Below are 11,101 nucleotides of genomic sequence, written 5' to 3'. Positions count from 1 at the left end.
GATAGTCTCGAAGTATCTGCTCATGGTTTTGTTTTGTTTTTTTCCTCAGTAATAATTGTTGTTTTGGGTTTTTTTTCCATCCTCCTGATGGATTGCACTCTGACACGAGGATCCCGACAGTTTGAAAGAGATCAGAAATCCGAATGTCACACGGAACCAAGCCGGTATGAGATCTCAACATGAAATTTCACGATTCATCATGTTGTATGATAAAAACCAGAGAAATAAAGTCATTGTTCATGACGGCGTTAGCTCTGCTGATAAAGTAATAAGAACTGGAGTCATACTTTTCATATTGCTTATTAAAAAAAATAAAGAAATAGTACTTAGATTGACTTACTATAAAAGAAAACAAACTTATTCTGAAATTAAAGGATTCATTTAGGGTTTAAAAAAACATGAGGACTGTTGACTTTTTTTTTTTTTTCCTTTTTCAGTTGAAATCCCAGACGAGGCAAAGTGTGTAACGTGTGTGACTGTACATCACTTAACGGATTTACCTGTTTCATTAAAGTTTCTATCTGACATTTAATCTCAGGTCATGAAGAGTTACTCTGTTAGGGGGAGAAAAATATATCTGGAGTCATATGTGCTCAGGAGCCGGTTCTCCACGTTTATTTACACGTTTATTTACACATCCAAGAGCTTTTTAATTCCAGCTTCATGTTATGAATCGGTGAATCAGGTTCCAGCATTTATGACGTCCATTGTGTGTTTCTGAACGTGTGGGGGGGTAAAGGGCCGCAAAGTCGGCTCCATGTCCTAAACAGATTTACAGGACACGGAAACTTCACCATGTCACTGCTGTCACTGCTGTCACTTTTTACTTCACTTGACTTGGTGCGCAGAGCTCCTTCACTCCTTCACTCTCTGGGTATCATTTTTTGCACTAAAGGTCACTTTTTCCTAACTGGAGGCCTCATCGGTAAAGCTGTAGTGTTAAAATGACGAATAATTTCACTAACTACAAAACCATCTGCTAAATTGATATTGATTTATTATTCTTTCCACATTCGCCGGATATGAGCAATCACGTGCTCTGATTGGCTACTGTACTATTCAGATATCAACTCATATACCATGAGTAGAGAAAAACAAAATGGCAGCTTTGTTATCAAGTATTTAAAAGAAACAGAAATGGCTAAAAGAATATAGGGTTTTTTCACCCCAAATATCTCCTGTTCCACACTCCAGCCCAGTCGGTGGCAGTAATGCACCTTTAAATTGGTTTGCCAGCCACCACAAAACCCTAAAGAAGAAGAAAAACAAAATGGCGGCGCGTGTTGCTGAACCAACTGTGGACAAAATAAAAACTACTCGAAAACAAAACTCCAAAAAAATACAAAAAAAAGCAACAAAATATGGAATAAAAGTATTTGATGGTAAGAACATATCTTTTTAAAAATTTTCAAGAATTATTATTATCACATTTTTCACAAATCGCTCCTGTCATTTCGCCAGCTTCTTTACATTCTAAGCGGAAATGATTTTGTCGGGCGTTTTGTATAAAGTTTTTATTTATCAAATTTACAATAAATAAAAATGCTCTGTTTCTCAAAATCCAGTGAATGTGGAGAGAATAAAACAGTTATTCCACTCAATCTCGTCGTACATGGATTATAGTGAACTCGGTGCTACGCTCCTCGTCGACTATCAGCTCATGTATGACTCAATTTTGTGGAATAACTGTTAATTAGCATTAATTTTCAAGAAAAAAAAAACAGTGTGTATTTCCCCGGAATGTAGACACTAAAGTCGCTGATCAGATGTGGGCGTTTCCCAAATCCATTTCATCACCATGACAACAGTTGTGACAGATCACTTCCTCTGTTTAACTTTGCGATCGTACAGTATCTCACCATCCACTCATTCAATGTGATCTGTAGAAAGAACACTGCTGCTTGTTTTTATTTATATTGAATGTGTAGCTGCTCGAAGATCCGTCCTTAATGTCGCTGCTCGGTTTCTGGCATGCACACGTAAACGGGACCAGATCAGTCCAGTACTTCAGCAGCTTCATTGGTTACCAGTAGAGAAAAGTATCCACTTCAAGATCCTACTTCTGGCCTTCAGAGGGTTGTGTGGCCTTGTGCCTGGTTATATGTGTAATGGGTCTACACTTCAGTGAAAGCGAAACGGAGTACATCTGCACAAGCTTCAACCCTCACGAGCTACAATCACTCTGAGGCGCAAGTATCAAGCAATCAATGACTTCAAATACCTTGGGTCTTACATTACAGATTCCCAAAAGGATAGGAAATCTCATAAAGCATTCGTGTGGCGGCATGTAACGAGCTCTCTCTGCACTCTAGCTTTGCCAATGAGAAGAAGCTCTATCTGTGTGAAACGTTGATTGAGCCGATCCTTCTTTATGGATCTGAGACGTGGACGCTAACTGTGTGACAACAGCGGCTAGACGGGACAGATATATACTGTAGGGTAAACTTCCCCCGATCTTCCAGACACTGACAAAGTGCCGTCTCCAGTTCACCAGTCACTGCCAATGAGCAAAGGGCGAGATCGTCAGTCCCTCCTTTTCTGGAAACCAAGTGGCCCTGTCCATTCAAGGAAAACAACATTCCCAGATGTGATTGCGACAGATTTGGGAATTGACAGGGCGGATCTTGCTAATGCGATGACGGGCCGGAGGGTGTGGAGTGAGGTTGTTCGGGGCATCTCGACCGGAGTGGCCAAATGATGATGATGATGATATCACTGATGTTCTACAGCTCTACATCCCAACAAGAACACTGAGGTCTTCAAATGCTGCTCTTTTAAAGCCACTGGATTTCCATCTTAAGGCATACAGCTGTTGTTCTTTAGCTGGAGCTGCACCTCACTTTGGGAACACATCATCAACATTAGATCTCGTGACTCCCTCTCTCTTTTCAAGTCAAAACTTAACATTCATTTATTGAGAACTTCATATTAGTATCTATTATTATTATTATTATTATTATTATTATTATTAGCTCATCCAGCCGACAGGTGATGCGTTTATGCCATTATGTGTTGTCCATCGTCCGTCCGGCGTCATCCACATTTCACGAAAATCGCTTCTTCTCTCTCAATTCTTCACCGATTTTTATTCTTTTTGGCAGGAAGGTAGGTCTGCCTGGGGTGCATATAGCTTCTACTATCTCATCTCATCTCATTATCTCTAGCCGCTTTATCCTTCTACAGGGTCGCAGGCGAGCTGGAGCCTATCCCAGCTGACTACGGGCGAAAGGCGGGGTTCACCCTGGACAAGTCGCCAGGTCATCACAGGGCTGACACATAGACACAGACAACCATTCACACTCACATTCACACCTACGCTCAATTTAGAGTCACCAGTTAACCTAACCTGCATGTCTTTGGACTGTGGGGGAAACCGGAGCACCCGGAGGAAACCCACGCGGACACGGGGAAAACATGCAAACTCCGCACAGAAAGGCCCTCGCCGGCCACGGGGCTCGAACCCGGACCTTCTTGCTGTGAGGCGACAGCGCTAACCACTACGCCACTGTGCCGCCCACTTATGGACTAATTAAGCCTTAATGTTCAACAGCAGTTCAACAAAAATCGCTTCTTCTCGGTCGATTCCTCGCCATTTTGGATTCTTTCTGGTAAATAGGTCGGTATTCCTAGGGTGGATATTGCTTCTATATACAGCATGTATATAATGTATATAGCTCGCAACATTTATTGCGCGAGATGTCCCACTTTAGAGCGTTCCTTCTGGACTAGACGGGGCCGGAGTGAGCTACACCATCATCGACGGTCTCATTTATACGCCCATTCATACATGTTTACACATTGTATATTTAGCGCACAGAACTCTTTTTAGCACTTTGTAAGTATTTTTTATTGTTTGTTTGTTTGTTTGTTAGCATTAGCAATGTTACAGTTGACACACTGTAAATGCATTGGTTTACAGTGTCACAGGGTTCCTCAGTTCTAAACCAACATCCCATCCTGAGTGTTTTATTCCTCTGATACAGCAGCAGTTTCCCAAGATTACGGTTTTCATTTATTAATCAACGACACGTTATACTTTTTAATCTGTTTGTAGTTACTATCCCAGATAGTCAGTATCCCATAAACAAGTTATTTCCTGTTGTCACCGATGTTACAGCAGCGATAAACAGTCGTTCCTTCATCAGCCTCTGTTTATTCCTTCGCTTGAAGTTAATAAGACAAAAATAATAATAATAATAAATCCTTCCATAAATGTTAATAAAAATCTCCTCACAGTAAACGTCACCTCCATGAACGGAACACGTGCTTTACTGGCAAATTCACTTCACTGATTACTTTTACCCTTTTTCTCTCTTATCACATTATAATTAAATTACATTCAACAGCATCATTGTGGGAGGGACGGCTGGATCCTCTTCTCCGTCAGTCAAAACGATGACAGCCAATCAGCAATCAGAAACGTCTGTTAGCTCATGGGTACAGGATAAGACAGTTAGTGGGTTCTCTTCTGTGTCTCATGAACAGAACTGAAGCAGGTTAGTGTTAGGATGGTGTCAGGGACGGTGTGCAGCAAGAGGGTCATGACTGGGAAATAAACCCTGACAGGACGGGGCAGGGTCTTTAATCACCCTGAAGGGTTTTATTTCATGATAATGACCAGTGGGCTGTACATTATCCTGATTATTACATGACAAAATATTGACTTAAAAATGATTCTATTGCGTCTGTTAATGACGAGAGCCACAGAAAGAGAAATAACAGAACGCTGAATTCTGGAATTGACCAATCAGACTCCAGTATTCAAATGAGCTGTGTAATAACGTAATGAAAACAGGGAGTGATCTATCCTTGTTGTTGTTGTGTTTACAGTGTGTGTAAGGTGTGTGTGTGTGTGTGTGTGTGTGTGTAACGCTCACATCTGATGATATAACAGTCGAGTCTCAAACCAGTGACTTGTTAAAACAGTGATAACAGCTTCATATCAGTGTAAAAACCGCATTTATAAAACTCAGGTCTGAATCGTAAAGCTTGTGGTTTGACCTCAGGCCTCTGTGATTTTATTAAACCTCTGATTAAAGATTAAAATCACAGTCTGTGGGAGTCGAGAGTCCAAACCACAGGAAGAAAAAAGTTCCTTCTGTTTAAATGTTTGATTGTTTATCTAGCATCTGAACTCCAACAAGTATCTGAAGGCTTTAACCATGAACACACACACACACACTCTCTCCAAAACTCCATCTACATACACACACCTCACTCCCTCCTCCACCTGTGTGGAAGGCGGGACCGGGCGTCGGCTGATTGTGAACATTTCACTGCAGCGAGGGACTTCGAAACTAAAACGACTCGAAAAATAATAAATACTGAATTTTTTAAAGAATTTAATTCCATTTTTGACAGAAGTGTCTTCTACTTATTTTATACAGCACTCTACACAACACTGGGACTTTTAATCCTCTTTCTTTCTTTCTTTCTTTCTTTCTTTCTTCATTATTATTATTATCATCTAGTTCATAACTTTGCATCACTAAATGCATCTAGATGGATAAAACATTGAGAAATGCCTCTTCTTCTTCTTCTTCTGAAAGAAGCATGTGATTGCACAAATATGCTCAAAATAATTCAGTAACTATTATTATTAATAAATATGAATATAATATTTCATTTTTTAAAGATTAATAAGTGAAATACTGCCTGTAATATTTAAAACCAATTCATATTTAATACCTGATATCTCAGAGAAAAGATCTGTCCATAATCATTACAGCTACAATCTGCATTTCATTTTTTCTTTCTTTCTTATTTATTTATTTATTTATTATATCTTGCCCATTTCCCCCGACAGTCTGTTTAAACTGATTTAATTTCAATAAAATATGGTGCATCAAAATATGGTGCATTTTTTTCAAGTAACTAAAACAAAAAAGTACTGTGCAAATCTCGGCACCCTGTTTTTAACACTGTGCCGGTAAAAAAAAAGAGCAAGTTTTCTTCTTGTCCAAACATTCATTTAGAAAAGGGAAAGAGAGGAATGTTTTATGTTTATAAGGCTTGTGTGATATAATGATTAAGTCATTCCTACACGATATACACTGCCACGATATCCAGTGACCATTTTGTGTTGGAGTTCTACAGTTGAACTACAGAGAACACGAGAAAGAGTATCACTTAAAATACGCCAAAAGACCAGCCCTTTTTCCTCTCCAGTAAAACCAGAGACGAGCCAATCCACACGTAACTCGAGGATGATTGACAGGTGCGTAGGTGCTTTGAATTCTCTGATATTAAATGGAATAGAATGGTTTCTGTTGTTCCATGGCCTAATGGATGGTTAGAGAGGCAGCTTTGGGACCAAAAGGTTGCTGGTTCAAGTCCCTGGACCAACAGAAATGGCTGAAGTGCACTTGAGCAAGGCACTGAACCCCCAGCTGCCCCCCAGGCTGGATAAGAGCATCTGCTAAATGTCTGTAATGTAATGATACTGACTGTAAGCCCCGCCCCCTTTCCCTTCACTGTCTTATCATGATAAATACTGCAGATGTTTTCAGTTTATTAATGTGAAATAAAGTCAGTGTATCAGTATATGTTTGAGTTTAGCTAATATTAGACAAGTATTTATTTATTTAGTTAGCTCACTACCAAAAAAAAAATTATCGACTGAAAATTATCAAAAACAGCACTTTTATCTTTGAGGCTCAAAGGATAAACATTTTTTTTACCTAAGAAATATTAAATCAGTGTCCAATGAAGTGTTAAATCTAACACTTTACAGCGTTCAGACGCGTTAAGCAGCAGATCAGCAGTGAAAATTTCACCCCTGTGGATATTAGAGCTGCTTTTTTTTTTTTTTGGAGGATTATATTGAAAACCTTTGTGATTGTGTGGTGAGTTTTTTTTTTTTTTAATTTCACTGTTTGCTGCAACACATTACTGCAGAATCACTGAAAAAAAAACCACCAACCAGCTGAATTTTGCACTTGCCACTGCCAGGCAGCAGCTCCCGACTCCTGATTCACAATCAGGGAAAAATCAGCATCTCACCTGCCTGATGTGTGCAGCATGTAGGAATATTACATCATGAGCCCTTTTCAGATAAAACGTTATTATCAGAGGCTGTTCTGAATTTACCGCAGGAACAGAAGTAAAGTTTGGAGAAGAGTTGGAGCAGGTTCTTTATAAACCTAAAGGAATTCCGACAGTATTAAAGGGAAACCGTGACAACAAATAATGATCTGCTTTAAAGGATTTCTTTACACATGCCCTGGAAATGATGTAGTACACATTCATGTGCTTCTTCTTTTTTCCAGTGTAAAGTGTTGTAAGGTTTTTTCTGTTCCAGGTGACACTCTGGAACTGCAATGAAGCGACTAGTCTCTTGCGGACTTGTTAAAAATGAACTCGTCGTCACTTCGTCTGTCCCCTGGAGTTTACAAACTTTGCGCCAGCGTTGGGATTGCTCGTCAGCCCCGGTACCTGCACCGAGGCTATCGCCGTCAATTCCAAATTCAGCCTGCAGTCTATGGTGCTATCCCCACTGTGGTGTCGATGTTCTCCACTCAATTGTCGGCTCGCAATCGCAGGGTTGGGTGCATAGACTCGCGAAATCTTTGGCGCCTGGCTCCTCCACCACTACGCACGGATCTTATCCCGGTGCGCTGAATTCCTCGCTCCCCCCTCAAAACCACACGCACTGGTGGAGTAAATGCAGCGAATCTTCGTTCACTACCAGCCCATATGAACTTAACATTATCCCCGACACCAGCGGCTCAGCCATCACCGATCAGCGTCGCCCTAATAAATGTCCGATCCCTGACAAATAAGACTTTTATTTTAAATATTATAACATCTCATCAACTGGATTTTCTATTTGTAACTGAGACTTGGCTTACTGTTGGTGATCACCTTTCACTCGACGAACTCTGTCCCCCTCATTTTCGTTTTTTAAGCTCACCAAGGTCTTCTGGTCGTGGAGGCAGTTTAGTCACCGTTTTCAACAACTCATATAAATGCAGATTTCTTCCCACCAGCGCTTATTCCACTTTTGAGGTGCAACTCTTATCAGTTAATGGCCCTGCCCCTGTCCTCTGTGCTCCGGTGTACAGGCCTCCCAAAGCCTCCAGCACTTTCATTCAAGAGTTTTCTGACCGTTTGTCTGTCATGGCCTCTTGTTCTGATAAGTTGTTAATTTTAGGTGACTTTAATGTTCATGTGTGTTGTCCAAATAAGCCCATGGTGAGCGAATTTTTAAACCTGGTTGACTCTTTTAATTTAACCCAATTAGTATCTGGCCCTACACATCAGAAAGGCCACACACTTGATCTTGTCCTGTCATCTGGTTTTCCTGTCTCACACGTCATCATTTCTGACATCATTGTGTCAGATCACGTCATCTCATCTCATCTCATTATCTGTAGCCGCTTTATCCTGTTCTACAGGGTCGCAGGTGAGCTGGATCCTATCCCAGCTGACTACGGGCGAAAGGCGGGGTACACCCTGGACAAGTCGCCAGGTCATCACAGGGCTGACACATAGACACAGACAACCATTCACACTCACATTCACACCTACGCTCAATTTAGAGTCACCAGTTAACCTAACCTGCATGTCTTTGGACTGTGGGGGAAACCGGAGCACCCGGAGGAAACCCACGCGGACACGGGGAGAACATGCAAACTCCACACAGAAAGGCCCTCGCCGGCCCCGGGGCTCGAACCCAGGACCTTCTTGCTGTGAGGCGACAGCGCTAACCACTACACCACCGTGCCGCCCAGATCACGTCATGATACAGTTTAAATCTCTCTGGTCCTCCTCCTATCCCTCCTCCCCATCATCCCCTGCTCGTTTACCCAATCTATAAACTCAGCCACTCCACAGCTTTTCTCCAGTTCGTTTTATGACTGCCACCTACCCCGAATCACTGAAGCCCTAGCCACCTGCAGCGACACCTCCGAACTTGTCAATCTTTTTAACTCTACTTGCGCCAACATTTTAAATGATGTGGCCCCTCTCAAGTCTCGGAAAGTTAGGTCCAATACTACACCCTGGCTTAATGATTCCACCTGCACTGCATGACGTACCTGTAGACTGGCTGAACGTAAATGGAAAAAAGACAAACTGCAAGTATCATATGAAATCTTGCAAGACCACCTAAAATGCTACCAACTCTCTGTACAGATGGCACGAAAGGACTATTTTAGTAACCTCATAAACAAAGACGCAAATAGACCTAGAGTGCTGTTCAAGACAATCAACTCTCTTTTAAACCCAGCTGCTCCAGTTACCTCTGCTTCCAATAATGAAACATGTGAGGAATTTTTAAGATTCTTTACTGAAAAATTGACACCATAAGGGCAAACATCCCACAGTCACAGTTTGATTTCACAGATAGCCCCCATCCTGTTAATGTTCTCCAGTATTTTACACCAGTGGCATCCTCCCAACTGTCTGAGGTGGTCTCACAGATGAAGCCCACTGTCTGTCCCTCAGACATCATTCCTTCACGCCTTTTTAAAGATGTTTTCCCTTCCATTTGCCCCCTGATTTTAGCCATAGTTAACAGCTTGCTAAATAATGGTGTTGTCCCTTCTTGTTTTAAACATGCCACTGTACAACCACTTTTAAAAAAGCCAAGCTTAGATCCTTGTATCCTAAAGAATTACCGGCCCATATCCAAGCTACCTTTTTTGTCTAAGATCTTGGAAAAGGTGGTTGCTTCTCAGCTTTTATCCTATTTGAACACATTTGATATCTTTGACAAATTTCAATCTGGTTTTAGAGCTCTACACAGCACCAAGTCTGCTTTGCTGAAGGTACTCAATGATATCTTGTTGCGTACTGACTCTGGGTCCAGTGCTGTTTTAGTCTTACTTGACCTTAGTGCCGCTTTTGATACAATTGATCATAACATCCTTTTAACTCGCCTGAAGAACTGTGTTGGTCTACAGGGCCCAGTTTTAAATTGGTTTACCTCATACCTGAAGGATCGAACTTTTTCTGTTCAATTGGGAAACTGCACATCATCCTCCACCCCCATCAAATGTGGTGTTCCCCAAGGTTCAATTCTAGGCCCTCTTCTCTTCTCACTGTACATGTTACCACTTGGCTCAATTCTACAAAAACACAACATTCAATACCATTGCTATGCAGATGACACACAGTTGTACCTGCCTGTGACAACAGACAACACATCACTAACCAATCTGTTCAACTGCCTGGATGATATTAAAATCTGGATGGCTATTAATTTTCTTCAATTAAATGACAATAAAACTGAAGTAATGGTATTTGGATCCCCCTGTTCTGTAGCCAGCCTGACAATTGCACTTGGCCCCCTATCTGCGAATGTTCACAGTACAGTGAGAAATCTTGGCATTTCAATGGACAGTTCACTGAGTTTTAACAGTCAAGTCAGCAGTGTGGTGAAGGGAAGCGTTTATCAAGTCTGAACCATAGCCAAACTAAAGCCACTTTTATCTTCTACTGATCTTGAAACTCTCACTCATGCTTTTATTTTATCCCGTTTGGACTATTGCAACTCTTTGTACACAGTTTTAACCCAGTCTAACATCAATAGGCTACAAATGGTCCCAAATGCAGAAACTAGGTTTTAACTGGTACTAAAAAAAGAGAGAACATATCTCACCTGTCTTGGCTCATCTCCACTGGCTACCAATTAAATACAGAATCAACTTTAAAATTTTACTTTTTGTTTTTAAAGCTCTTAACGGTCTTGCTCCATATTATATAACAGACCTTTTAACCCCCTACTCTCCCCCAAGGTCACTTAGGTCATCCTCCCAGCAACTCCTCACAGTCCCCCACTCACGCCTCAAAAGCAGAGGTGACCGGGCCTTTTCTGTTTTTGCCCCAAAGCTTTGGAATAGTCTCCCACCCCACATCAAATCCTGCCCAACCATTGCCAGTTTTAAATCGAATTTGAAAACCTATCTTTTTACCCTTGCTTTTAGTTCAGTCTGACACAGTTTTTCTTTTTTATCCTGTTCTTATCTTAATCTTATTGTTTCTATTTATTCAAGTCATATTTGTTGTTTTGATTTCTATTTATTTACTTATTTTAATTTGTGTATTTATTGATCATCTTTATCCTTGACTCTTAATATCTTTTTTTAATTTGTCTTAT

General features: G+C 41.0%; 1 protein-coding gene across 2 annotated transcripts in view; it reads left to right on the top strand.

Annotated features, from left to right (window-relative positions):
- The window catches only part of stox2a (storkhead box 2a), a 142,218-nt gene extending 141,686 nt beyond the window's left edge, over nt 1-532 (top strand). For both annotated transcript variants that reach the window (XM_060926593.1, XM_060926594.1), the window contains exon 4: nt 1-532. This exon is cut by the window's left edge and continues 500 nt beyond it. The gene's annotated coding sequence lies outside the window, so the exon portion shown is untranslated.
- Nucleotides 533-11,101: the final 10,569 nt, after the last annotated feature.

The sequence above is a fragment of the Neoarius graeffei genome, chromosome 7 (genome assembly GCF_027579695.1).
Source record: "Neoarius graeffei isolate fNeoGra1 chromosome 7, fNeoGra1.pri, whole genome shotgun sequence".
NCBI lineage: Eukaryota > Metazoa > Chordata > Actinopteri > Siluriformes > Ariidae > Neoarius > Neoarius graeffei.
The sequence above is the reverse complement of the archived record's forward strand: the minus strand, read 5'-3'. Positions and strand labels throughout refer to the sequence as shown.